Source organism: Dermochelys coriacea, chromosome 2, assembly GCF_009764565.3.
Source record: "Dermochelys coriacea isolate rDerCor1 chromosome 2, rDerCor1.pri.v4, whole genome shotgun sequence".
NCBI classification, from domain to species: Eukaryota; Metazoa; Chordata; order Testudines; family Dermochelyidae; genus Dermochelys; species Dermochelys coriacea.
The window spans coordinates 95629414-95657322 of record NC_050069.1 but is presented as its reverse complement, the minus strand read 5'-3'; the positions used below and the strand labels follow the sequence as shown (position 1 = coordinate 95657322).

General features: G+C 39.4%; 1 long non-coding RNA gene across 1 annotated transcript; it reads right to left on the bottom strand.

The window, feature by feature from the left end:
- On the bottom strand, positions 1-23758 carry LOC122458462. The gene is made up of 3 exons (XR_006278519.1): positions 23564-23758; positions 17281-17288; positions 1-12 (listed from the first exon to the last, which is right to left on the bottom strand). It is a non-coding gene; the product is annotated as an uncharacterized LOC122458462 (long non-coding RNA).
- Positions 23759-27909: the final 4151 nt, after the last annotated feature.

Sequence of the window (27909 nt, the reverse complement as noted above, 5' to 3'; positions counted from 1 at the left end):
TGGTAGAGTGTCCTTGTTTGGTGAAGATGGTTTTAAGTGCGTTAAACTGTATGTCCCAGACTTTCCCGTCAGAGAATATCCTGTGATATCTGACAAATTTATTTGAGCATAAGCTTTCGGAGCGCATCTGACGAAAGCTTATGCTCAAATAAATTTGTTAGTCTCTAAGGTGCCAGAAGTACTCCTTTTCTTTTTACGGATACAGACTAACGGCTGCTACTCTGAAACCTGTGATATCTGAGTACCTGGGCGTAGATAAAAGATTTATTGATGTGTTTGAGGTGGTTACTGGATCTATGAAGGTAGGTGTGGTGATCTGTGGGTTTCTTGAATTTCTATTGGGTTCTATTGTTGAAGCTGATTGTGGCGTCAAGGAGGCTAGTGGTAATGTGAGAGTGTCCCAGAGAGAGTTTAATGAATGTGTGGTGGTTGTTCAAGTTGTGCTAAAAATCTATGATGGAGTTTAAGCCATCTATCCAGAGGATGAAAATATAATTGATGTATCTCAGGTATATCATTAGTTTAGTTGTGCATTTGTCCCATAATTATTCTTTAAGGTGGCCCACAAAGAGGTTGGCATATTGAGGAACCATCTTAGTACCAATGGCTGTTCCCATGGTGTGGACAAAGTATTTGTTGTTGAATGTAAAATTGTTATGAGTGAGGATGCAATGGATGAGTTTGGACATGTGTTTGGAATGGATATTTGAGGGTTGTCCATTGTCCTGAAAATATTTGAGGCAGGCAGCTCTGCTGTCATTGTGAGTCATGCTGGTGTATGTGGAAATGACATCCATGGTGGCAAGGATGGTGTCTCAAGAGAGGTAGTTAATATTGCATAATTTGTAGAGGAAGTCAGTTTTATCCTGGAAGAAGATGGCTCTTTGCATGGTGAGTGGTTTGAGGATGGTTTTTCAGCATTCTGATATTCCTTCAGTAAGAGTGCCATGGCCAGAGATAATGGGTTGGCCTGGGTTTCCTTGTTTGTGTATCTTGGGAAGCATGTAGAAGGTCCCTGGGGTTGGTTCATGGGAGATGAATTTGTAGAGTTTCCCTTGGAGTTTGTGGAGAAGAATTTGATGATATCCTTAAGTTCTTGGGTAAATAGAGGTGAGGGATCTTTGAGTTCTTTTTTAGTAGTGGTGTCAGAGATTTGTTTGTTCGTGTCATAAATATAAAGGGAAGGGTAAACACCTTTAAAATCCCTTCTGGCCAGAGGAAAAAACCCTTTCACCTGTAAAGGGTTAAGAAGCTAGGATAACCTTGCTGGCACCTCACCAAAATGACCAATGAGGAGACAAGATACTTTCAAAGCTGGAGTGGGGGGAGAAACAAAGGTTCTCTCTGTCTGTGTGATGCTTTTGCCAGGAACAGAAAAGGAATGAAGTCTTATAACTTAGTAAATAATCTAGCTAGATATGTGTTAGATTCTGTTTTGTTTAAATGGCTGATAAAATAAGCTGTGCTGAATGGAAAGTATATTCCTGTTTTTGTGTCTTTTTGTAATTTAACGTTTTGCCTAGAGGGATTCTCTATGTTTTGAATCTGATTACCCTGTAAGGTATTTACCATCCTGATTTTACAGAGGTGATTCTTTTACTTTTTCTTCAGTTAAAATTCTTCTTTTAAGAACCTGATTATTTATTCATTGTTCTTAAGATCCAAGGGTTTGGGTCTGTGTTCACTTACGCAAATTGGTGAGGATTTTTATAAAATCTTCCCCAGGAAAGGGGGTGTAAGGTTTGGAGAGGATTTTGGGGGGGAAGATGTTTCCAAGCGGGCTCTTTCCCTGTTATATATTTGTTAGATGCTTGGTGGTGGCAGCAATAAAGTCCAAGGGCAAAAGGTAAAATAGTTTGTACCTTGGGGAAGTTTTAACCTAAGCTGGTAAAAATAAGCTTAGGGGGCTTTCATGCAAGTCCCCACATCTGTACCCTAGAGTTCAGAGTGGGGAAGGAACCTTGACAGTTGGCCTCATTAGTGTAGTCATCATGATTGAGGGCTGCAAAGGAGCCCCCTTTGTCTGCTGGCTTCATCATGATATGGTGTTTGTAACACTCAATACATTTAGGTACTGCTGGGCCTCAAGGAAGTCCTCATGTAAGAAAGCTTTTCTGTCTTTTGTTTGCTGAACTTTCCACAACTGACAACAACCCAAGTCATCCTAAAAACGGGTTGTCTGGTTATTTTGTTAATGTAGAATGAGGATGATGACTTATTTTTCACCTTTCTTTAAAATGGATTAAAGTCTCATTTGAACCTATTGGACTCAAAGGGCCCCATTGTGAGCCCTTTTATTTTCATTGGTGAGCAGTTACTAGTGTATTTCCAATGCAGTCAATGGAACTTTCTTTATCTGCACTCATGTAAATTCTCACCAATATGTGTAAGGAAAACCTAATTTGGCCCAAAGAACTTTCTTTATCTAGTAGTGATCCTTCCAATTCCACAGTTTTTAACATACTATACACTAATTATTTAAGCAAAGACGGTTATGGACATGTGCTGTGTAGTATTTGAAGGTGGATATGGGGAATGAAGTGGATGTGATATATCTTGACTTTAGCAAAGCTTTTGATACTGTCTCCCACAGTATTCTTGCCAGCAAATTAAGTATGGATTGGATGAATGGCCTATAAGGTGGATAGAAAGCTGGCTAGATTATCGGGCTCAACGATTAGTGATCAATGGCTCAATGTCTAGTTGTCAAGCAGAGTGCCCCAGGGGTCAGTCCTGGGGCCAGTTTTGTTCAACATCTTTATCAATGATCTGGATGAGGGGATTAATTGTACGGAGGTGGGGTACAGATAGGGTCCAGTGTGACCTAGACAAATTGGAGGATTGGGCCAAAAGAAATCTGATGAGATTCAACAAGGATAAGTGCAGAGTTTGCATTTAGGAAGGAAGAATCCCATGCACCACTACAGGCTGGGGACCGACTGGCTAAGAAGTAGTTCTGCAGAACTGGACTTGGGGATTACAGTGGACAATAAGTTGGATATGAGTCAGCAGTGTGCCCTTGTTGCCAAGAAGGCCAATGGCAAATTGGGCTGTATTAGTAGGAGCATTGCCAGCAGATCGAGGGAAGTGATTATTCCCCTCTATTCAGCACTAGTGAGGCCACACCTGGAGTACTGTGTCCAGTTTTGGTCCCCCCCAACTACAGAAAGGATGTGGATAAATTGGAGAGAGTCCAACAGAGAGCAACGGACATGATTAGGGGGTTGTGGCACATGTCTTACAAGGAGAGGCTGAGGGAACTGGGGTTAGTTAGTCTGCAGAAGAGAAGGGGGGGGGATTTTATAGCAGCCTTCAATTACCTGAAGGGGTGTTCCAAAGAGGATGGAGCTAGGCTGTTCTCAGTGGTGGCAGATGATAGAAAAAGAAGCAATAGTCTCAAATTGAAGTTTGGGAGGTCTAGATTGGATAGGAGGAAACACTATTTCACTAAGAGCATGGTGAAGCACTGGAATGGATTACCTAGGGAGGTGGTGGAATATGCATCCTTAGAGGTTTTTAAGGCCTGGCTTGACAAAGCCTTGGCTGGGATGATTTAGTTGGTGTTGGTCCTGCTTTGAGCAGGGGATAGAACTAGATGACCTCCTGAGGTCTCTTCCAAACCCAGTATTCTATGATTCTATGAAAGTATGTTAAACTGGCTTCATTTCTCATAAATGAAAGGATTTGCTCTCTTAAAACAATCTTATCCCTTGCTCCTCAAAGATCTTCTACTCATGGCATGTTAACCTTTCCTCCCACTGAGCATTTAGAACAGTTAAAGACTTAAAGATTTGTTTTGCCATTTCAATCTATTAGTGACCTGGAGTGCTACTAACTTAAACATCCAGATTTCATGGCAATGTTTTTCACTGACTAAAGCTTGTGCTCTATAGCTCTTCTGGGTATTACCAGGCACATGCTGTCTTTGTCACTCAGTGCTAAATAAAGGGGAAGGTGTGCCCAGTTTAGAAAATTAGCTGTCAGTCATAGCAGAATATACCTAAACAGGAACCATAGAAACCATTAAACCGTATTATAGCAAAAGAAAAAACTTAGCTAAATGGTTATACTCTGTTTTAACAAATATTTTGCAATGTAAACTTAAGTTTTGATAATGTGGCCCCTGACTTACACATGCTTATTTTTAAAAAAATATTCTCACCTATGTACAGTCTTTTAAAATTAGTTCAGTTAACTTAGGATCCGATTCTGCTACCTTTGCTCATAATGGGTATCACATTAGTAGAACTACTGGGGGAAGGGGAATAGAGACTATTTGCTGTGAGTACTACTTCTCAATGTGAGTAAGAGTAGCAGAATCTGGTTCTTAGTTCACCAAATTCTGTCAATATATAAGGTAGTGTGTTATCACTAACAAACTGACTATAGTCTGAAAGTATTATAATTTTCATAAAAAATCACTGGGGGACACTCATTTATTAATATTCAATATTAGCACACAATGTTTGGTAGAATTTGAATTGTGTGAGATGGAAGGAATATGTAGTAAATCCTGCACATCTGCCTCCCTCTCTTCTACAAGTCAAATGACTTAAGAAGGTTATTAAGACTTAGAGGTATCTAAAAGTATTGATTCCACCAACTTCTTTAGGAACATATATTTACTTGCTTAGTTGACCATATATATAAAGTGTCTCTTGAGCTCTTCTGGTTTCAATGTAAATCCACTATTTCTTGACTTTTTTATATATTGTTTTTTTATTACAGAGATTAGGATGTTGCATGTGTACACCTGGGCACATGTTAGTCTAGGCTTCCAGTGACATCAAATGTATGCACTGTACATATTCTGTTTTAAGTGTTTTTCTTTATTATCAAAAGAACAACAGTGAAGAAATGCCTTTACCCTGTTCAGATGGCCCATTTCCTGGTCTTCAACAAAAAAACAAAAACAAAAAGAAACAGATTTTTTCATTGTTGGGTCAGGTTTCATTGACTCTATTCATATGTAGGATCCATAACTCTCCCACATCTCCTTTTGTCTTTTTTTCTTCACCTTTGTTGATCTAACATCTCCCTCCTTTCTCAGCAATTATTGGGAGTGTTCTAAGAGTCCCATAAGTATAATTTCAGCAGCCTCAGCTACTTATTTAGTTTATTAGAGGATAATTATCCTATGAATGGATCAAGATTTGATTCTTGGCCTTTTTCTAATCATGTCTTTGTTAACTACTTATTTTCTTTCTGTTCCTAGATATTTCTGGAATACTCACCACAAGGATGTAAGAATCCAAAGTGTATTATAAACCAGTGAATATTAACTTTTACTTTGTATAGCTATACATAATGTATGGTAGTTACAAGAAGTAGAATATCTCCTAAATGTTGGACATATACAGAAATTCCATAACACATATCACAAATAATAGTCTCTGAGCAATAAACATTGAAGTTTTGAGCTTGCAGTGATCATGATGTTGTGCACTGCTTGAACTGTTTATGTATTTTCATTGTGATATGGCATGTCCTCTTCCTAAGTCCTTTTCCTGAGAAGTAAGAGCCAACTCATTTGTTTCCCAGTTGTCAGAGAAGAAAGCTATGTGCCTGAGTAAAAATGTTTCGGGGAGAGGGATGTCCATATCATCTGGTTCAGTTCACACATTTCAAACTCAATTCTCCCCAGGGTAAAGAGAGATTCTAAACTGCAGTCATACCGAAATCTGCTTATGAGGGATATCAAGCACTATGGAATAATCCATAAAGCTTTTCACCTACCCATTGCTAAGCCAATCATGCATACATGAAACACCCTATGGTTACATTTGTGCCATACGCAATGAGTTATATAGCTCCCGAGGAAATTCAAAAAAGATTAATAGGAACCTGTTAGTATGAACAAGTACCTGAAAAAGGGACCCTTTGTACTTTAGTGTTTGTAGCATAACTGAAAACTTTTTGTTATCAGGTTTCGTAGTAGACTCCTTGCATTTTATAAGAGGGCAAGTGAGCTGCAGTGGCCAGCAATATTTTATTTTTTACTTGTGACGCACTACTGAAACTGTTCTTTCTTCCACATTTCTAAATGATTCTGTCCATCCATATACATAGTCTCCAACTGGATAATGCCTCATATTTTTCTTCTAATAATTTACATTGACTCTAGATGCTTTACCAGCTGACTGAATACGCTTCATATAGCAAATCATTATGAGTCAAATCCCCCCCTCTGAAGTCAATGAGAGTTTTGCTATTGACATAAATATAATGAGGATTTGTACCTATATGAATTAATATTAAGATTAGGATCTGTGCTGCCAATAAGAATTTTGCATGCCACCACTTTGAAGAAGTTCAACATGATGAATGATTCAAATCACGCACCTTCCTACAAGGAGTAAATTATATTCAGCAGAGGATCACAGGCTGGGAGTTATCCTAAATTTTTATTCATTTTAGGCCTTCATAGACTATGGTACCTGAAAGTGAGTTGGAAACTAAGGTCTTGTCTTCAAGTCACTGGCAGTACAAAACTCAAGAGTTTTATACATTCCTATATTACAACATCCAGGCTTTAGAGGATAGATGATGGGTGTGATGTTGCACTCCATAATGCTTTACAAAAATAACTGGAATATGTTTTATGCTAGATATGCCATGTAACATATCTTTGCAAAGGTTATGTTTTACTGCATGTATTAATCCTATTCGTATGCATGCACCATTTTTATATCAGAAGTTAATAATTCAGATATAAAAATAATACATAATAATAATATAATTCAGCAGTCTCTTGTTGGAGTCCGTTTTTGAAGTTTTTTTTGTTGAAGAATTGCCACTTTTAGGTATGTAATCGATAGATTGCAAAGAGATTGAAGTGTTCTCTGACTGGTTTTTGAATGTTATAATTCTTGACATCAGATTGGTGTCCATTTATTCTTTTATGTAGACTGTCCAGATTCCAGTGAGAGACCACTGAATTGGAATTAATTCGAAAACTGGACACAATTAACTTAGGCTTGAATAAAGACTGGGAGTGGATGTGTCATTACACAAAGTAAAACTATTTCCCCATGTTTATTTCCACCCCCCTTCCCCCCCCACACACACTGTTCCTCACATGTTCTTGTCAACTGCTGGAAATGGCCCACCTTGATTATCACTACAAAAGGTTTCCTCCCACCCTCCCACCCCCCTGCTCTCCAGCTCATAATAGCTCACCTTACCTGATCACTCTTGTTACAGTGTGTATAATAAAACCCATTGTTTAATGTTTTCTATGTATATAAAATCTCCCCAATGTATTTTCCACTGCATGCATCTGAATGCATGAAGTGAGCTGTAGCTCACGAAAGCTTATGCTCAAATAAATTTGTTAGTCTCTAAGGTGCCACAAGTACTCCTTTTCTTTTAGTGTTATAGAGGGTGAACAATTTATGAGTTTACCTTGTATACAGGGGTGGCGAGTTATATCTCCTTGTGGTGCCTTAGCACCAGCAATATTCAGAGCCCAGGGGCTCAGCTCCACCAATATTTGAGGCCAGGTTTCCTCCACAGCCCCACCTGCCACCCCCCTGCTCCTCCCCTGAGTGACTTCCCAGGCCCTGGAGCAGAGCATCCCTGCCTCTGCCTCTTCTGTGCAGCTTTAAGCTGCCTCCCTGCAGCAACTGCTGCTATAGGGTCCTAGTACCCCACACCTCCACTGCCAGGGCAGACTGACTGAGCCTGCCCTTCCACCTCAGACCCTTCCCTTTTCCGGCAAGACCCTCCACCAGCACAGGCGACCTCCTCGCCCGCAGTCACCACTCCTGTCCCATGCTGGGCAAGGAGGCAGCCCCATCCCTCACCCCCAGTGAGGCTACAGTCAGGGGCAACAGCAGGGGAGGAGGTGCACGCAGCACCCCCGGCACTCACCATGCGGGAGGCGAAGGAGATTCCTGGAACTGAGAGGGGTCCTAGGAGCACATGCAATGACAGTGGTGGGAGTGAGTATGCTGCTTAGAGGGTGGGAAAGGGGGGGCTTCTCCCCCAGAGCTTGTTGCTGCTGGCAGGGAAAGGGCTGGTGGGAGTCCTCCTCTCTGGTCCCTGTCCCAGAGCAGCCTGCCTGCACCCCAAACTCATCCCCAGCCCTGCCCCATCCCCAAAGCCCACACCCCCAGCCAGAGCTTTCAACCCCCCCCAACACCCTCAACCCTTTACCCTAGCCCTGAGCCAACCCCCAACACACTATCCCCAGTCCCAGCCAGAGCCCTCATCCCCTGCACTCCACCCCTCTGCCTTAGCGCTGAGCCTCTCCAACACCACAAACCTCTCATCTCCAGTCCCAAACAGAGCCCTCATCCCCCTGCACTCCAACCCTCTACCCCAGCTCTGAGCCTCTCTAACCCCCCAAACCCCAGAAAAAGCCCTCACTCCCCACACTCCTACTCTCACTGTGAGCCCCTCCCACACCCCAAACCCCTCATTCCCAGCCCCGGACAGAGCCCTCACCCCCTACAACCCTACTCTTGCCCTGAGCGCCTCCCATACCCCAAAACCCTCATCTGCAGCCACACCCCACAGCCCTCACCCCTGCACCCCCTCCCTCTGCACCCCCTCTCACCCCCAAACTTCCTCCCAGAGCCTGAACCCTGCACCCTAATCCCCTGCCCCAGCCTAGGGCCTGCACCCCAGACCTCCTCTCACACCCAAACTCCCTCCCTTAGCCTTGGGCAGGTGGGGGGGCAGAGTTTGCACAGGGGTGCGTTCTGGGCACCACCAAAATTTCTACAAACCTGCCACCCCTGCTTGTATAAGCTGTATACAGAGTAAAACGGATTTAATTGGGGTTTAACAGGGAACTCGGTATCTGGGTGTTGGAGACCGGAGCACTTCTTAAGCTGTTTTCAGTTAAGCCTGCAGCTTGTGGGGGATGTGGTTCAGATCTGGGTCTGTATTTGCAGCAGGCTAGCATGTCTGGCTCAACAAGAAAGGGTACTGAAGTCCCAAGCTGTCAGGGAAAACGGGCTCAGAGGTAGTCTCAGCACATCAGGTGGCAGTTTCAAGGGGGTTTCTGTGACCCAACCCATCACAGTGGGCTTTTCACATGTGGTGGTAAGTTAAAAGCAGTCAAGCTAATATTTTATTATTCAAGGCCAAGTCTCACTTTTTCCATACCAGTCACTTCATATGGGAAGCAACAAGGACTGTCCTGAATGAGCAAAAGGATACTGTATGAACACTTGTCCTGACACTGTATCTGTTTTTTTTTAAACAGTAGCTGCTTCAGCTGTGTCACCTGCTGAATAATTTCTGTGGGGCAGTCTGGATTGGAATTTTTATTATTCTTTCAACAGTGACAACTCTTCAAAACTATTCGTTCTTCACTCCAATAAAGTGAGCTGTAGCTCACGAAAGCTTATGCTCAAATAAATTTGTTAGTCTCTAAGGAGCCACAAGTACTCCTTTTCTTTTTGCAGATACAGACTAACACAACTGCTACTCTCAAAAAGAAAAGGATTACTTGTGGCACCTTAGAGACTAACGAATTTATTTGAGCATAAGCTTTCGTGAGCTACAGCTCACTACAATGAGAGATGCGTAGAGGTGTGGATGTTTCTGTGAAGTGTGTGTGCAACTGTGTGTGTGGGGGTGAATGAGGTGTTAAGATTACTTGAAGAAACAGGTGTCTGCTTTGACATCATAAGTAACTAAAATATGTGCTTATTTTACTTCTAATGTATCCTCAGCCTTTTTGATTTATTCTACAAAAAACATCCATTCTTCCTACCAAAGAAACAAAATAAAATGCATTGTATTGTAATTCCCTGTAATGTGGGAAATGAATTCTAACTAAAGTACTTTAGACTGTGGCTCTGAAATATGTTTTGAAAACTTAAGCAACTTAGCTCATAAACTGTCAGCTGTAACACCTGCATGGATGTAAATTTAACAATCTTGGATGTTGATGACATTACATTTGATGTTAAGTTGTTAGTTGTTTTTTTCATATTACTGCCTTGTATCTGGGACTCCCTTTAAATTGTTCTGCCTAAGTCAGTTGGAAAGGGCTTATTTCAAAGAGAATCCTTTTGTTTTTTTCCCCTTATCACCTATTACATAAGTTATTCAAACTGCTTGTATTACTCTCTGCATTTGCTTAATTTCAATATTCTTCAGCCTTGCCAGACAGAAGCCATGTTTTCATTTTTCAGTGACAAGTTGTCAAAGGTACATCCCATAGAAATGCTTTTTGCTGTTCTGTATAACTTCTTTCTTGAAATTCAAAAATGACACCAGCTAAGACAGCATTAACTCTGAGGAACTTCTCTGGGACATTATTCCAACCATGATGGAGTTCCATTGGCTGCCGGTGACTTAACATGTTTCATTCAAAAATAAACTTCATGTAAACCACTGATGTGTATCTAGCAAAAATGTTAAACAATTGACATCTTCCTGCGGCCCTGGCCATAATCCTGGAAGATTAAAAATATTTTCTCATTTGTAACATTATGCTTTTCTGTAGTTCTGGAAGCAAGTCATATGATTTGTAACATTATGCTTCTCTGAAGATTGCCATTACCAAGGATGATTTGGACTGTGGTTAGCTAAAGAGAACAGCCAAAAATGCTGCTGTTTTTTTCTTGATTTTTTTCTTCCCAACCAGAGCATTTTCAGTAATTCTAAAGAGCTAGATTTTGATATCTTTACTTATGTGCAGTAGTACCAAATTCTTTGAATAGCCCCACTGTTTACATGAAAAGGCCATAGTAAATAAAAGCAGGAAATAGTGCTGATGGAAGAAGAGACAAGTCAACATTCAGATCCATCTTTCTATTTCACATAGTCATGAAGAAATACACTTACTGTAACTATGGAGATAATATATAGGGGAAGAAGTAATGCAGGCATTAGAAAAATAAAATAATTCTAAACATACAACATTACGCAACGTGCCTGCTTTTCCATGGTGTTTCAAGAGAGAATGGTGAGAGAAAGAATGGGACTGCTATGTGGACCACATTTGGGGGTAAAGAAATGTAAAGAATAATGATTGTATCAGAACTTGCTGAGACAGCTACCTGTGTCTGTAAGATTGATCTGAAACTTTCCTTGCCACAAGTTTTCAAACATAGTTTCTTGTCCTCTCTTCTCATTGGGCTGGAGATGATAGGAGTTTTTGCGAATTGGGCCCACAGATGTCAATGGCATGATCATATATTTTCTCAAGCATTCACAAAGCAATCTATTTTTTTCTCAAATGTATATGCCATTTGAAAATAATTAGTAGCACGCATAAGCAAACTAGCAATCTCTAGACTATTTGTGAATTGTCTCATGCTATTATTTGAGTTTCGAAATTAGTGACCTAAATAACATGGTCATGTGTTCTAGACCATGATTGGATGACCTTAGCTTTTGAAAACAGGAAGCAAGCTTAATATAACCTGAGGTTTAATTGTGCCATTTAAACACAGACCTTTGTGGGGCAGTGTGAAGTCACATTTTTTTAGTCTACATGTGTGAAGACCAGAATAGAAAAATCTGTTTTTTTCTTAAATGAGGGAGAGAGTAAGCAGCAGTAATAAATTGCTGGTCTAGCTGTGTTGGCGTTACTCTCTTAACATATTTATACTACAATGGTAATAAAACAGATAGTCCCCTTCACAGTTAGAATGAGAGTTTCACCAATACTTGTCTTTCAGGGAATCTGTTGTACCATAATATTGAAGTTTTTATATTATCTATCTAGTCAGTGAATACCATGAAATCAGCAGCCACATCATTTCCCAATTAAGTTACCTGTCATCTCCCAGCTCCCACCCATGTATTAGATTTGAGCTGGTTGCAATATTGTACATAAGAAACCAAAATTTCTCATAAAAAGAATGAGGAGTACTTGTGGCACCTTAAAGACTAACAAATTTATTTGAGCATAAGCTTTCATGGGCTAAAACCCACTTCATTGGATACATGCAGTGGAAAATACAGTAGGAAGATAGATAGATATATACACACAGAGAACATGAAAAAATGGGTATTGCCATACACACTATAATGAGAATGATCAATTAAGGTGAGCAGGAGAAAAAACCCTTTTGTAGTGATAATCAGGATGGCCCATTTCCAACCATTGACAAGAAGGTGTGAATAACAGTGTGGGGAGGTGAGGGGGGGGAAAGAGAAATAAGCATGGGGAAATAGTTTCACTTTGTGTAATGACACATCCACTCCCAGTCTTTATTCAAGCCTAATTTAATGGTGTCCAGTTTTCAAATTAATTCCAATTCAGCTGTCTCTCATTGGAGTCTGTTTTTGAAGTTTTTTTGTTGAAGAATTGCAACTTTTAGGTCAGTAATCGAGTGACCAAAGAGATTGAAGTGTTCTCCAACTGGTTTTTGAATGTTATAATTCTTGACGTCTGATTTGTGTCGATTTATTCTTTTATGTAGAGATTGTCTGGTTTGGCCAATATACATGGCAGAGGGGCATTGCTGGCACATGATGGCATATGTCACATTGGTAGATGCGCAGGTGAACAGCCTCTGATTGTGTGGCTGATGTGATTAGGCCCTATGATGGCGTCCCCTAAATAGATATGTGGACAAGTTGCCCGAGTTGGCAACGGGCTTTGTTGCAAGGATAGGTTCCTGGGTTAGTGTTTTTGTTGTATGGTGTGTGGTTGCTGGTGAGTATTTGCTTCAGGTTGGGGGGCTCTCGGTAAGGAAGGACTCCCTGTCCATTAAATTAGGCTGAATAAAGACTGGGAGTGGATGGATCATTACACAAAGTAAAACTATTTCCCCATGCTTATTTCCCCCCCGTCCACTGTTACTCACACCTTCTGGTCAACTGTTGGAAATGGGCCATCCTGATTATTACCACAAAAGATTTTTTTCTCCTCCTGATAATAGCTCACCTTAATTGATCACTCTCGTTATAGTGTGTATGGCAACACCCATTTTTTCATTTTCTGTGTGTGTGTGTGTATCTATCTTCCTACTGTATTTTCCACTGCATGCATCCAATGAAGTGGGTTTTAGCCCATGAAAGCTTATGCTCAAATAAATTTGTTAGTGCCACAAGTATTCCTCGTTCTTTTTGCTGATACAGACTACCACGGCTACCACTCTGAAACCCAAAATCCCTCATGTAATTCTGAATATAGCCCAGTTGCTCTGCACTGTCTCTGGGGTTCCTCAGCTGCTCCCTTTCAGCTTATCTGCAGTATGACTCCAATACAATCACGTCATATAATCCTGCATTGGTTGTTGTCTCTGTGACCTTTTTGAACACGGATCTGCAGGGAGGAAAGACTCCATTTAAAAGGTTAATTCTTATGATTCTCTGGGGAAGACAAACAACTCATGGCAGAATAAAGCATAGTACTTGAAATATATCAATATCTGGGAGTACAGAATAAATACAATGTCTTTTAAACCTTTAACCTTAATAAAGTAAAAATAAACCTATAAGAACTTACAAGTTGGAAAGCTTTGCTTCAGTAAGTTGTAATACAAAATGGATAAGAAGTCCAAACTTTTCAGTTTAGTTGTCTATAAATTCTGATCTCATTTCTACAGGAATTCATCATGTTCATTTTCTGAAATTATTTTACTCTTATATTTTTTTCTTCTTCCTGGAACAATATTTTTATATTCCCTTTCCCAGCAAAGGAAATTGTGGTACATTTCTCAAGAGCTTAAGCATTTTACTTGGAAATCCAGCCTCATTGTTCTTCATGTCACAAGTATTACAGGTTGAACAGAAGCATAGTCAACACATGTTGCTTTGTTACTTTTCCTACAAGAATAGCTTCTGTTACATTTTTTTAAAAATCTTTAAACTCATCACAACTTCAACACAGGCTCTTACTATTAAAAAGAACCTAACACACAAGCACATAAATGTAATATTTTCAAAATTAAGCTGTTGTAAGGTGGTATGATGAATAATATTTAATTTAGAAACAAATAGTTACTCCATAACAAGACCTGAATTTACAGAATTGCATATATGTCAATTAAATAAATTCAGATTTCATTTTACTTATACAATTTCAAAATATTCAAATTCTGATGAGGTCATTTCAGCGTGGAGACATTTCAATTTATTCCCCATCAGCAGGAGCATTTTTAATTACATTCTCGCCTGTTCACCAGAGGCTACTGTATATGAAAACTTTGTCCTCACCACACTTTCATTTGTACATATATCATTACTTATGTAGTACATTATCACATAAGAAGAAAAGTCCACATTTTTAGACCTTGACCCACAGATGTTTTGCAGGATGTACACTTAATCCTCAAAAGGGATTTTAAAACAAATCTTTGCGCTGCTTAAAGCTCCCTGGGAGTAAAAAGTTAATAGAGCAATAAAATAAAGAATCTGAGCAAGAGTCTTACTCCAAAGAATTCAAACTATGAGGAAAAAATATATACATATTAGGACTGTTGATTAATCGCAGGTAACTCATGTGTTTAGTCACACTATTAAACAGTAGAATATCAATTGAAATGTATTAAATATTTTTGGATGTTTTTCTACATTTTCAAAAATATTGATTTCAATTACAACAGAGAATACAAAGTGTACAGTGCTCACTTTATTTTATTTTTATTACAAATATTTGCACTGTCAAAATGATAAACAAAATAAATAGTATTTTTCAATTTACCTCATACAATACTGTAACACAATCTCTTTGTTGTGAAAGTGCGACTTACAAATGTAGATTTTTTTGTTACACAACTTCACTCAAAAACAAAACAAGATAAAACTTTAGAGTCTACAAGTCCACTCAGTCCTACTTCTTGTTCAGCCAATCACTAAGACAAACACGTTTGTTTATATTTACAGGAGATAATGCTGCCAGTTTCTTATTTACAATGTCACCTGAAATTGAGAACAGGCGTTTGCATGGCACTTTTGTAGCTGGCACTGCAAGGTATTTACGTGTCAGATATGATAAACATCTGTATGCCCTTTCATGCTTCGGCCACCGTTCCAGAGGACATGCTTCCATGCTGATGATGCTCGTTAAAAAATAACGTGTTAATTAAATTTGTGACTGAACTCCTTGGGGGAGAATATGTCTCCTGCTGTTTTACCCACATTCTGCCATATATTTCATGTTATAGCAGTCTCAGATGATGATCCAGTACATGTTATAAGTTTTAAGAGTACTTTCACTGCAAATTTGACAAAACGCAAAGAAGGTACCAATGTGAGATTTTTAAAGATAGCTGCAGCACTCGACCCGAGGTTTAATAATCTGAAGTACCTTCCAAAATCTGAGAGGGATGAGGTGTGGAGCATGCTTTCAGAAGTCTTAAAAGAGCAACACTCTGATGTGGAAACTACAGAAACCGAACCACCAAAAAAGAAAATCAACCTTCTGCTGGTGGCATTTGACGCAGATGATAAAAGTGAACATGCATTGTTCTGCATTGCCTTGGATCATTTTCAAGCAGAACCCATCATTAACATGGACGCATGTCCTCTGGAATGGTGGTTGAAGCATGAAGGGACATATAAATCTTTAATGCATCTGGCACGTAAATATTTTGTGATGCCGGCTACCACAGTGTCATGTGAACACCTGTTCTCACTTTCAGGTGACATTGTAAACAAGAAGCAGGCACCATTATCTCCTGCACATGTAAACAAACTTGTTTGTCTGAGTGACTGACTGAACAAGAAGCAGGACTGAGTGGACTTGCAGGCTCTAAAGTTTTACATTGTTTTATTTTTGAATGCAGTTTTTTTGTACATAATTCTACATTTGTATGTTCAACTTTTATGATAAAGAGATTGTATTACAGTACTTGTATGAGGTAAAGTAAAAATATTTGTTTTTTATAGCACAAATATTTGTAATCAAAAAGAAATATGAATTGAACACTGTATACTTTGTGTTGTGTGTTGTAATTGAAATTAATATATTTGAAAATGTAGAAAATATCCAAAATATTTAAATAAATGTTGTTCTACTATTGTTTAACAGTGCGATTAATCGTGATTAATTGTGATTTTTTTAAATTGCTTGACAGTATAATTTTTATATATATATATATATATGTATGTTGTAATTTGATTACAGGCTTCTCTTTATGTATGCATACAATGTCCCATCAACCATTATGTATGGCTGTGGGGAAAAGATGGAGTAAAAATATGATTAAAGTAAATGTTATACCCGCATTTACTTTTTAAAAATTGTTTTAGCTATAAGAAAAGGATTACTTTTGGTCCCTAGAGACTAACAAATTTATTTGAGCATAAGCTTTTGTGAGCTACAGCTCACTTGCTACTCTGAAACCTGCTTTAGCTATGATCTCCTTGAAGCCACTGAAATTTGGACGGCCTCTGAAAGCCTATCCAGCTGTTTTTCTGATCTCTATTTTCCAACTTCTCCAAAACAGTAAATTCTTTATCTGTAATTTTTTAACAGCTAACCCCATTTTGCCCCTTATTCAGGAAGGCACTTAAGGATGTGCTTCACATTAAGTATGTGAAAATTGCCCCATTACTCTGCCGATTGAGAAGGAAGTTTCCATGATGTTCAGGGGCACTATGGAGCGGACAAATATGCTGTCCCTCCTCTTTCATTCTTCCATACCTCCAGGAAACCCTTACACTCACAGAAGCAGTAGGGACCATGGGACCCAAAGACTTTATCCACCTGCATAGACTATAATCTCTTTTGGGCAAGGACAATCTTTTTGTTATGTGTTTGTGCAGTTCCTAGCACAATGGAGTCCGGATTCCTTACTGGCTCCTTAATGTGCTATTGTGATACAAAATAAATAATGCCAATAATATGAACATATAGCTATAACTCTGACTGAGTGAGAGTTTGGAGGAACACTTTTCAAAGGCAGACTTTTTTTCTTATTAGAGCAAGAGATATAAATATGAAGACTTTTTGGAAAAAAATTAGCAGGAGGTCAGGATTTTGAACATTAGATTTAAAAAATAATAAAATGGTCCAATACTGTTTAACACTGAAAATAATAGACAAGAAAACTAATCTCAAATGTGACTAGTGTTAGATGAGAAGTGGCAAAATTAGATGTGCAAGATTTCCATTCATGTTTCTGATGCTATTATCTACTGCAAAACAGAATTTAATTAAATCTACTGAAATGCTAATACATGGATATAGGGAATTTTAAAAGGAGCACACAGAAAACCAAAAGACATAATAAGTGTTCAGCCCTCTCTTATTCTATCACTGAGTGGTATGCTAATTTCTGCTGAGAGATAGAGAGTGAGCTCTACAGAGTGCAAATAAGAAAGCTTGATCAGCAGAATAAGAGTCCAACATTTTCATACTTGGGTGCCTAAAGTTAGTTACCTGCCTTCGTACTTGGGTATCTATAGAAATGATCTGATTGTTAGAGCTCCTGAAAACACACTAGCCCTCAGTGCTCAGTATCTCTGGAAATCAGACCACTCATTATGGATTTAGGTGCCTACCTGTGGGGAAGATGCAGTAAGCAGAGACCTACAAATTGTATATGACAATAAAGACTGGGAGTGTGAAGACAAATGTTCAACACCTGTGACTCGATTTTAGAAAAGTGTGTTGGAAACTGATTAAGGTGATTGAGATATTTTCTTTTTTACATTTTATTTTTTGCTCAGTTTTGCTACCTTTACTCACATAAGTGAGTGCATACTTGAATGTGTAGTGCCATTCACTTCAGTGACACTGTGTCAATAAGTGCACTCCAATGTAGTATTGCCTATTAAGGTTGTATATGAGCTAGAGCAGGGGTTCTCAAATTGGGGATTGGGACCCCTCAGGGGGTCACGAGGTTATTACATGGGGGTTGCGAGCTGTCAAACCCTGCTTCACCTCCAGCATTTATAATGGTGTTATAAATTAAAAACACTTTTTAATATATTTAAGAGGGGTTGCACTCAGAGGCTTGGTATGTGAAAACGGTCACCAGTAAAAAAGTTTGAGACCCACTGAGCTAGAAAGTCACTGGATGTATGACAAAGATATAAAGGCCAATGGAAGCTAGAAACTGTTTAAAAAACAAAACACACATGCACATTTAAATTAGCAAAGAGCCACTGAACTTTTCCTTTCTGACTGGATTCTGTCTGCAATCCAATTTAACTTCCTAAGTAACATTAAGGCCAGGTAGCAGACAGTGTGTCTGGGAAACAATGATTACTAGTGAGAATTCTTGCAGCAAGACTTTTATGGAATCCTCCCTTCCTCTCTCTCCCCCCAAATAAAAATCTCTGCTGATCACTGAAAAGCTCAAAAAGTCCACTTTGATAAATGTTGCATAGCTGTACATTAGTGAATTTGACTGTCACTGGACATCAGTGATAATCAATTAAATGTGGGGTTTAAAATGTGAGTATTACTTTAAAGCGTTTCTGTGGATTTGAGTTGCTTTTTGTAGGTATTTATGTGCTTGGAAGTTGTCACGTATTGGGTAATTATGAGCGTGGTTGTTTATCCATTTTAAACTGTGTCTTGAAACAATCTTAATAATTACATCTTGTTCAGTTTTTCATTGGAGTAAATTAAAGATATTTTTCTCCATTGGATTCCAACTATTGACTATAATATACTTCACTAAAGCAGCCTCACTTTATTATTTAGGATGTAAAGCAATGTAGCTTGTGTCTTGTTTCTGGTATTCTATGTTCACTTTTATGTGATGCTTCTTATCCACTCATATTACATGATTACATATGTTATAGCTTTGTAAGCTATAATTGGGGCTGAAATGCTTGATGTTAACATGGTTGTTGTTTTTTTTTCCAGTATTCTCTAGAATCTGTCCTTTTTTCCTCCCTTTTTTTCTTTTTATTTCCAGAAAGTCCAACTTGTAGAAATGGGTGAACAGTAATCTTGCAAAGCAAATGTTCCAATGAGATCAAAAGTATGAGTTTACATCAGTAAATTCATGAGTTGCTAAGATAACTTTTTCTTGATGTCTTTAAGCTTCTGTGTCCTATGAAGCTACAAAAGGCTCTGTTCTTTAGGGTATGTCTGCACTGCACGCTTAAGGTAACACCTCCCTCTACCCCACCCCCCAAAAAAACAAACTCTCAGCAGTGGGTCTTACAGTCTGGCTCTGCAGTCTCAGGCTCAAAGGGCTCCTGCTACAGTGCTAAAAGTAGCCCTGTAGATGATCTGGCTTGGATTGGAGCTCGGGCTTTGAAGCCCACCCCTCTCCTTGGGCTTCAGAAGCCAGGCCAGAACATATACACCAGGGTGACCAAACCATGGCTTATGAGCCACATGCGGCACTTTTACAGTTAAAGTGCAGCTCGCAGAGCTCCCCTCCCCCATTCTCTGCCTACCAAGGTGGGGGGGAGGGTAGAGCTTGGGGCTTCTGCCTTGCGGTGGGGTGGTGAAGCTAGGGACTTCTGCCAGAGACAACTGGTACCTGCTAAGGGGAGGCACAATTTAAAGATGCCCCTCCACACACACACACAGCTTGGCACATGCCCCTGCAGGCATACCTCCCTCTTACTATCAGTGGCCCCTCCCTGCAGCTTATGGGAAGAAGCAGCAGCTCTCCCTGCAGCGACCAGCTGTTTGCTGCTGCTTCTCCCCATGCTGCAGCTTTGAGTTTGCAGGCTCTAGCAGCTGCTATGCAGGGAGGGAGTCCTGCAGCACCATCGGACCAAGTGGGGCCAGCAAACCTGACAAAAATCTGATCCCCCCCACTTGCTCTCCCACACACACATCTTCTCTGGCTTCTGCCCAGCAGGGAGGGGGTCTTGGGGTTTCAGCCATGTGAGGCACTCCCCACAGGACTGAAACCCCAAGCCCCTGCAAGCACACCCCAGTCCTCAAACTTCTGAGGATTGTCATCTGCAGCTTGGAAGGTCAGTAAGTTTGGCCACTCCAGTTATTTTTAATGCAGTAGCACAAGTCCTATGAGGAATCTGTAGAGCAAGGCTCTGAGACTCACTGCCGTGGGTTTTTGTTTTGTTTTTTCCATATAGACATACCCTAGGTCTGGGTTTGTGGGACCTGGGCTTGATGTTTCCAAGCCCATGCTTGAGCATTTGCACTGCACCATGTGTTGGGTCCTGGCTAAAGATGGGACAGCCACACTGGAAGAATGACTCTAGTAAGAAAACTTTGAGCAAAAGAGTCTAATTTTTAATTTGAGGATTAGTCTTAGAAGTATATTTTTACTTTTGTTTGTAACCATTTTTATCCAAATTCCCTCTATGCTATATCACTTAAATATCTTTGTTTTTATTACACAAAGATCTGCTGGTTTCAGGACTCTGATCCCAAGCTGCACAGCACAGAAACAACCAGGGTTATAAGGGAGGTGGTAACAACCCCTAACTGGTTTGGGTTGCACCCCCAAAGTGTCACATCTCTTTCCAAATGTATGTTAGAATATAGGCCAAGATTTCTAAGAGTAAGGTGCTGGGTGCTTCAATTTTCAGGTGACCAACTTGAATATCTTAAAAGGATTTGATTTCTATTAACACTGATGTGATGGTTCAGTGTTCCACTTGTTTTATATGAAAATACTAAATTCAGCTTTCAGAATTTTAGTGTTAGTCTGTATTCGCAAAAAGAAAAATGCATCCGATGAAGTGAGCTGTAGCTCACGAAAGCTTATGCTCAAATAAATGTTAGTCTCTAAGGTGCCACAAGCACTCCTTTTCTTTTTACTAAATTCAGGTTATTAAGCACTACAATCTGTTCTAGCTGGAATCATGGTACAAAAAAATTTAAAATGTATAAGGGTGTATAGCGAGGTAAGACTCACTGACACGGTGCCTCCTGCTGGTCATCCTGGGAAATAGCTCTTCCAGCCCAGAGCGCCCTCTACAGGCCAGTGTCTTGGCAGCCCCTGGCTCCCATGTCCCTCATGGACCCCAGTGCCCCTCTATGTCAGCATTCTGCCCCCAGCAGTAACCCACAATCTGGGTCTCCCCACCCAGGGGAACCCCCAACCCTCTATCCCCACCTTGCCTCAGTGGCTACTGCAGTCACCATCTAGCCCCCGCTCACTGGGGCAGACTGCAGTTTGTAAACCACTCATCATCAGCAAGAGGTTAGGACCTGCTTTCTTTGCATATCCCCAGTGCCGTGCCGTGCCGTGCCGTGCCGTGCCGTGCCTTTAGCAAGGCCTGCAGCCTGGGGGTTTTCCGAGCTGGAGCTGGAGCTGGAGCTGGAGCTGGAGCGGCCCAGGCCCAGGCCCAGGCCCAGGCCCAGGCCCAGGCCCAGGCCCAGGCCCAGGCCCAGGCCCAGGCCCTTCTCTCTCCATTGCTAGAGAGAGAGACTCTGCCTGAGCTCCTGGCTCACAGCCCTTTTATACACCCAGCTGTGGACTGATTGGGGTATGGCCCCAGTCAGCTGTGGCTGTTTCCCCGATCAGCCTAGGCTTTTCTCTAGGCCCCAGCCCTCTCCAAGGGCTGGCTTTTAACCCCTTCTAAGCTGGAGTGGGGTAACCACCCCGCTACAGGATGCAACAAATTCTATAATCGTCAGAGAAATCTGTAAGAGGAAATTATATCTCTAACACAAATATGGAGTTCTTTGAAGGGTTTTCAAAATGAGACAATATATTGGTTTAGTAAGGCTGTAGTTTGTCAGGCTTAGTTTTCAAACAAACATATACAAAGTTATACTGTTCTTACACATAGTCAACTCATAAATTTTGCTTCTTGAAGCTTTTGGAGGCAAAATTATCAGGCTACGCAAGAAAAACTACAGAGGAAGCCCATGCACAATTATGTCTTCTTCAGTCAAAGAATGATGGCTGCATATCTCCCCACCCCAACAGCGGCCATCCCAGATAATTAAATAGTGGTTTCATTTTGAAGTGCATTGTCTATAAATATACCCTCACTGCTGTAGCTCACGAAAGCTTATGCTCAAATAAATTTGTTAGTCTCTAAGGTGCCACAAGTACTCCTTTTCTTTTTGAGAATACAGACTAACATGGTTGCTAATCTGAAACCTATACCCTCACTATATTCCACAAGCCCATCCCCATCCACATAAGAAGCACACACGACAAATCTAGGTCTATAAACACAAGTGCATACAGATGATGAGCACACAGACAGTATTCTGAGAAAACACATTCATTCAGTTGCAGTCACATAGAAATGCATACCTGGCAGTAATTTATTATCTTATCCTTCTTAATCTCTTACAAAACATTAAGAAGTATTCTGCAGCCATTAAACAAGCCAAAGGAAGGGCAAATGATAATCAGGACCCCTTGTATACTCCCAGAATTTACAAAGAGCTTTTGAGGTGCTCTTTTCTTCTTCTTAATCATCTGCAGTACTATTAAAACAAATCATCATATTAACTGCCCTTATAAAACTCCACAAGAACAAATAGTATAGATTCAGTTTAAACAGAAATTGACCCCAACAGTATATTTGCTGCAATGTGTAAGTAAAGCAGTTCTGACAACTATAAGTTTATTAGCATATCCATATAGATCAGGGATTTACCCTAGGGTCAGTGCCAGTCCTCAAATCCTCCCAGCAGGCCAATAATGTCACTGAAGATGGTGTTCAGAAAAGAAAATGTTTATATTGTATTTTTTTATTTCAAATTTCTTAGAAATAATAAAACTGTCACAGAACTTTATACAATTCTTCACCTGCCAGACAGTTTTTAGTATTTGCCAGGTAGTTGTGTTCAGAATTTTGACTTGATTATATTCATTATGGAAAAAAGTGATGCTGCCTCCATGACTGACTCTGCCCAGCAACTAATGATGCTGCCTCCATGGCTGACTCTGCCCAGTGACTAGTGATGTCCATCTCTGTCCCTCTCCCCCAACCAATGGGAGCTGCAAGGGGCGGCAAGCAGCATGTCTGCATGTGTCTCTCCTTCGCGGGCCACATTGGGGAGGTTCTTGGGCCACAGATGTCCCACGGGCCAGGACTTTGAGACCCCTGCTTTAGATACTTTGACCGCACTCTTGCCATAGCAAAACCTATATACACACAGGCTATCCTAGAAAGTCTGCAGGTTATTGAACTGCAGTCAGGAAGTTTAGATAGAGGCACAAATTCAAAATGGAAGGCAGAAGCATTATTTCCAGGAACAGCAGCAATCAAAAGTTCAGTCAGATTATTGAATAGATTATAATAGATTATTGAATCACTCTCCTTTTTCTCGCTTGACTGATCCCAGCCTTGGGGTTTTAAGACTTTCTGCTGCTAAGTCTTTGATGTCAGATTTCTCAATAAAGGGTGTGACAATTCCAAAAGCCCTAATGGAACAGTTCTCTTATTCTGGTGTCAGACATTAACATGAAAAAGGAGGGATCACTGGTCTGTTAGTTTGAGTAAGAATATGCAGTTGATAAAGGTGGAGACATGATCCCACCTTTCTTAATATGAAAAATGAACTCATCAGTAACCATGATCTCTATACTTATAATTTATAATCACTTAAAATCTATCTTTCTGTAGTTAATAAATCTGTTTTATATTTTACCTAAAATAGTGTATTTTGGTTGAAGTTCTTGGGAAATCTCAGTTCAGTTTACAATGGCTAGTGTTTGTTCTCGCCACATTAAGGCGGAGGTGGATTGGGTAATGAATTTATACTAGTCTGGCTTCTGTATTCCAGGGTTACAAGGCTGTGAGCTGGGAAATTTGCTGATGTCTTTCTCTGTGTGATTTCTGAGTGGCTCAGGGAGCATTCATGCAATTTGGCTGGGTATGGGGCACCACATGCTGTCGTACTGAGTGATAACAGCGCCTGCAGAGGTTTGCTGCTTGTCACTAGCAAAGCATTGTGAGAGACAGTCCAGGCTGCAGAGTTAAGGTGACACAGCAGTAACCACTGCCTATCACAATAGCACCATTAAATTCCAGTCTCAAAGTGACTCTATTGATTTGGTCTTCAGGGGTTTTGTTAAACTGTCTGCAGAATTTCTGTGATTTAGGTTCTTAAATGCACTCATTTTCCTTTGACTTTCTCTAAAATTCTTTCAGTGCCTGAGATCGCTGACTTCTGGTGGTCACTGGTTGTGTTCTCTTGCATGCTAACGTGTTCTTGAACTGTTCATTAATGGCATTAGGGATTAGTTCAAATGCTCCAATAATCAGTTGACTCCTCTTTGTTTTAATTTTCCATAACCATTCCACTTTCTGGCAGAGTTCTTCATACTTTATTTTCTTCCTGGTTTTTTTTTAATGTTTCTTTTGCTGGTATGGTCTTATCAATTAACATGATCTCATTTTTATATCCACCCTTCTTTTCTGTATCCACCCTGTTTGGTTGCACCATTCAGTCTCTGACAATTGTCAGATCACATAACATTTTTAGCCTCTTCATTCTCTGAGCACTTTCAATTAGGTGGTTGCAGTACCGCACAGTTCTTTTAAAACTGTACTTGCCACAGAGGCTCAGTATAGAATACTGAATATCTCACTGTGTTGGTTCATATATTGTCCCCCAGCCAGACTCCTACAGGCACTCAGAATATGTTCCACTGTCTCTTCCTTTTCGGAACACCATTCTGCAGTTCAGGATGCAATTCTGTTGGTCAATTTTGTTTTGGACGTAATTAAGCCTTAAGTACTGCTCTTGTGCATTCATAATGAGGCTCGCTCTCTCTCTTTTGAGGAATCTTTCTACAAGCCATGAGTTTGTTAATCTTCAATCACTAATGGATCTGAGGTCTTTTCACCACTCTCCAAGCATTGATTTCTGTGTAAATCTTCAGAGTTTTTCTTTGGTGATTTGCTTTCTCCTTTCTTGGGCTGGGATGTGTTCACAGCTATTGTTTGTTTTCACAACTAGGTGATCTTTTACTCTAGCTGACTGCTCATTTATCTTGATGTTATATTCTTTTCTATCAGTTGCTTCCTCCACACAGAACAGACCTTTTTCTCCATCTCATTGTGGGATGTTCATCCTGCCCAGGTCTTGATTGATATTATTTACTCTGTGCATCACCAGGAGCTTTCGTCTTTGGATGTCAATTTTTTTCTTCTCCTCTGATTACCTTGATCACTTCATACAACTCGTAATGCCCACATATTAGTGGCTTGGATCAAATTATTAAAGCTGAGTTTTGTGCTTAGAATAGTTTTTATTAATCTAGAATATTGTTTTCTTACTTCTTCTTTGACTTCCTTATGTTGTAACTCTGATAGTTCCCTAATTTATTATTATTGTTGTTATTATTATTATTATTTTCATTATTATTATTATCTCCGAACTTAGTGCTTGTGAAAAGTGTCATATCCCATGAAAATTTCAAATTATTCAAGAATTACAAGAAACATTTCCTGAATAAGTGGAATAAGCTTGGCAAAATTTATTTGTGTGTGTTATGGAAGGAGTCAAGGTACCAATGCATTAACCAAGCAGATTTTCCTATTCTATTTTCTGGGAAATGGTCTGTGGGAATTAGCGCTCCTAGAAGCTGCAAAGTACTGAGATACTACAGTGACAGGGACCGTGTAAGTACCTAAAGACAGATCCAAAGTCCATTGAAGTCAATGTAAAGCTCTAGTAAAAGGGGATTTCAAGGCTTGACAGAAGATTTTGAATTAAGGGTTCCTTGATATGCGTGGGTTGGCTTCTATTTTTCCATGAATTCATAAGGTTTTCAGTATTCACCCACTCTCTATGCACCATGAAGTCTTCATACCCCTTACCTAGGGGAAAATCTCCAGAGCAAACTACATCAGGAGAATCTTGCAGAGTTTCTAGTGGAGTTTTTCCTCTCTTGAGGGTTTTCTATAGGAGTGAAACATCTATGACATAATCCAAAGCCTATTTAAGTCAATGGGAGCCTTAGATCAGGTCCTTATTCCTTTGTTTGTATATGTTTGTTCTGAAAAAGGTCTTTTATTTCAGTATTTTTTTCTAAAATATTTTTTTACAAACTTCATTCCCATATATACAATAATCTATCATAATAAATGCAACTTCCTAATCTTTTTGTAGAGTTCCTTTATATTTTACAATAGCATGCTCTATCCATTAATATCATACAAATAAATAAATACATGAAATTAAAACAAATTCTCATCAATGTCATGGATAGATATGTCTCTGGGACATTAGATTTCAATTTGAAAATGAGATAAATTCATATTTATAAGTAATAGTTTCACTTTTTAGATAACTCACCAAAGAATAATTGGACAATCTTAAACACAATTGCACTCAGTAATCAATAAAAGGATTAATTATCATGAAATACTTTGACATAAATAAGTAATTGTGGAACAGTAAATTATGGCACATTCTAATCTTTATGATCATTAAGAGTTTCATCCTAATTAACAGTACTTTAGATTATAAATGTTAATACTGACAACTATTGAGTGTCTGATAAAACTAAATACATATAAAATGTATCCTTAAGTGGCTGCAAATGTTTTAGATGTTAAAAGGCTGTTCAGAATGGGCACAGATAAGGATTGTTTTTACAGCTCCTTTCACAAAATTCTTCTTATTTTTTGTTGTTATACATTAACATTAATAGTGAGCCTTATAATAGTACAAACATTATATATATAAAACCTCTAGCCTTGCTATTGTATTGTCCCTGGAATAAATTAGTTTTAAACATAAGTTGTAATAATATATCATAGTCCAATTTATTTACTTCTCACAGAGTCAATTTTAACCATTCATGGGGAAAAAATATTTCCCAATGAATGCTTCACTTATTTTTCTTAGGCTTTCTCATTATAAGTATTTAATGAATCTTTTCCAATTTTTGAAGCTCTACTTGTTTATTGAGCCTGAATACAATGTAGAATTGTGTATAAAACATGATAAAATAAATAATATTAAGGCTCTTGGCTTCAGGAAATTCAGAGTCAGGAATCAAATACAAGTTAGTTAGCTTTTTATCCATATAGAGGATAGGAGGAATTAAGAGTCGGGAAAGTTATTTAGTCATTAGTACACATTTTATAACATGCCATGGTAAAATAATAGAAGAAAATAATTCAAGAGATATTCCCATTATGGTATTTAAGTAATAAACATAATTAACTAATAGAAATGTTCACATATTCCTATTACAGGTTTTGAAGAACTAGTCTTGCTGCTACCCAAGTCACATCGAAGACTAACAATTGTATTTAATCACTGTCATTTACTGTGGTAAAAGAAGTCAATGATATTACCGCAATTTACAAAATACAGAATCTGGCCCATGATGATTTCTAATATAATTGTGCCTAAAGACCCCAGCCAGGATTGTGGTGCCATTGTAATAGGCAGTGGGTACTGCTTTGCCCCCTTAACTCTGCAGCTTGGACTGTCTCTCATAATGCTTTGCTAGTGACAAGCAGCAAACCCCTCCAGGCGCTGTTATCACTCAGTACGACAGCATGTGGTGCCCCATACCCAGCCAAATTGCGTGAATGCTCCCTGAGTCACTCAAAAATGACACAGAAAAAGGCATCAGCAAATTTCCCAGCTCGCAGCCTTGCAACCCTGAAATATACTTACCTTGATCAGAAACCTGACCAGAGTAAATTCATTACCTAGCCTGCCTCTGCCTCGATGTGGCAAGGACACACACTAGCCATAGTAAACTGAACTGAGCTTTCCCAAGCACTTTAACCAAAACACACTATTTTAGGTAAAATATAAAACAGATTTATTAACTACAGAAAGATAGATTTTAAGTGATTATAAGTTGTAAGCATAGAGATCAAAGTTGGTTACCTAAGAAATAAAAGTAAATTTGCAGTTTGAGTTATAGAAACTAAACAGGATTTGTATCAAGCAGTATCTCACCCTAATAGATGGTACAAACAGGTCACAGATCTTCAATACAGGGGCTGGAATTGTCTTTCAGCCTGAGACCACCCTCCCACATTCAAATTATTTGTCCTCCAGATGTATTTCCAGGTTTTGAGTGGTGAAGGGAGTAAAGCCATGACATGATGTTACTTCCTCTTCTTTTATAGTTTCTTCCAGCTTGCTGGAAAGATCTTTGC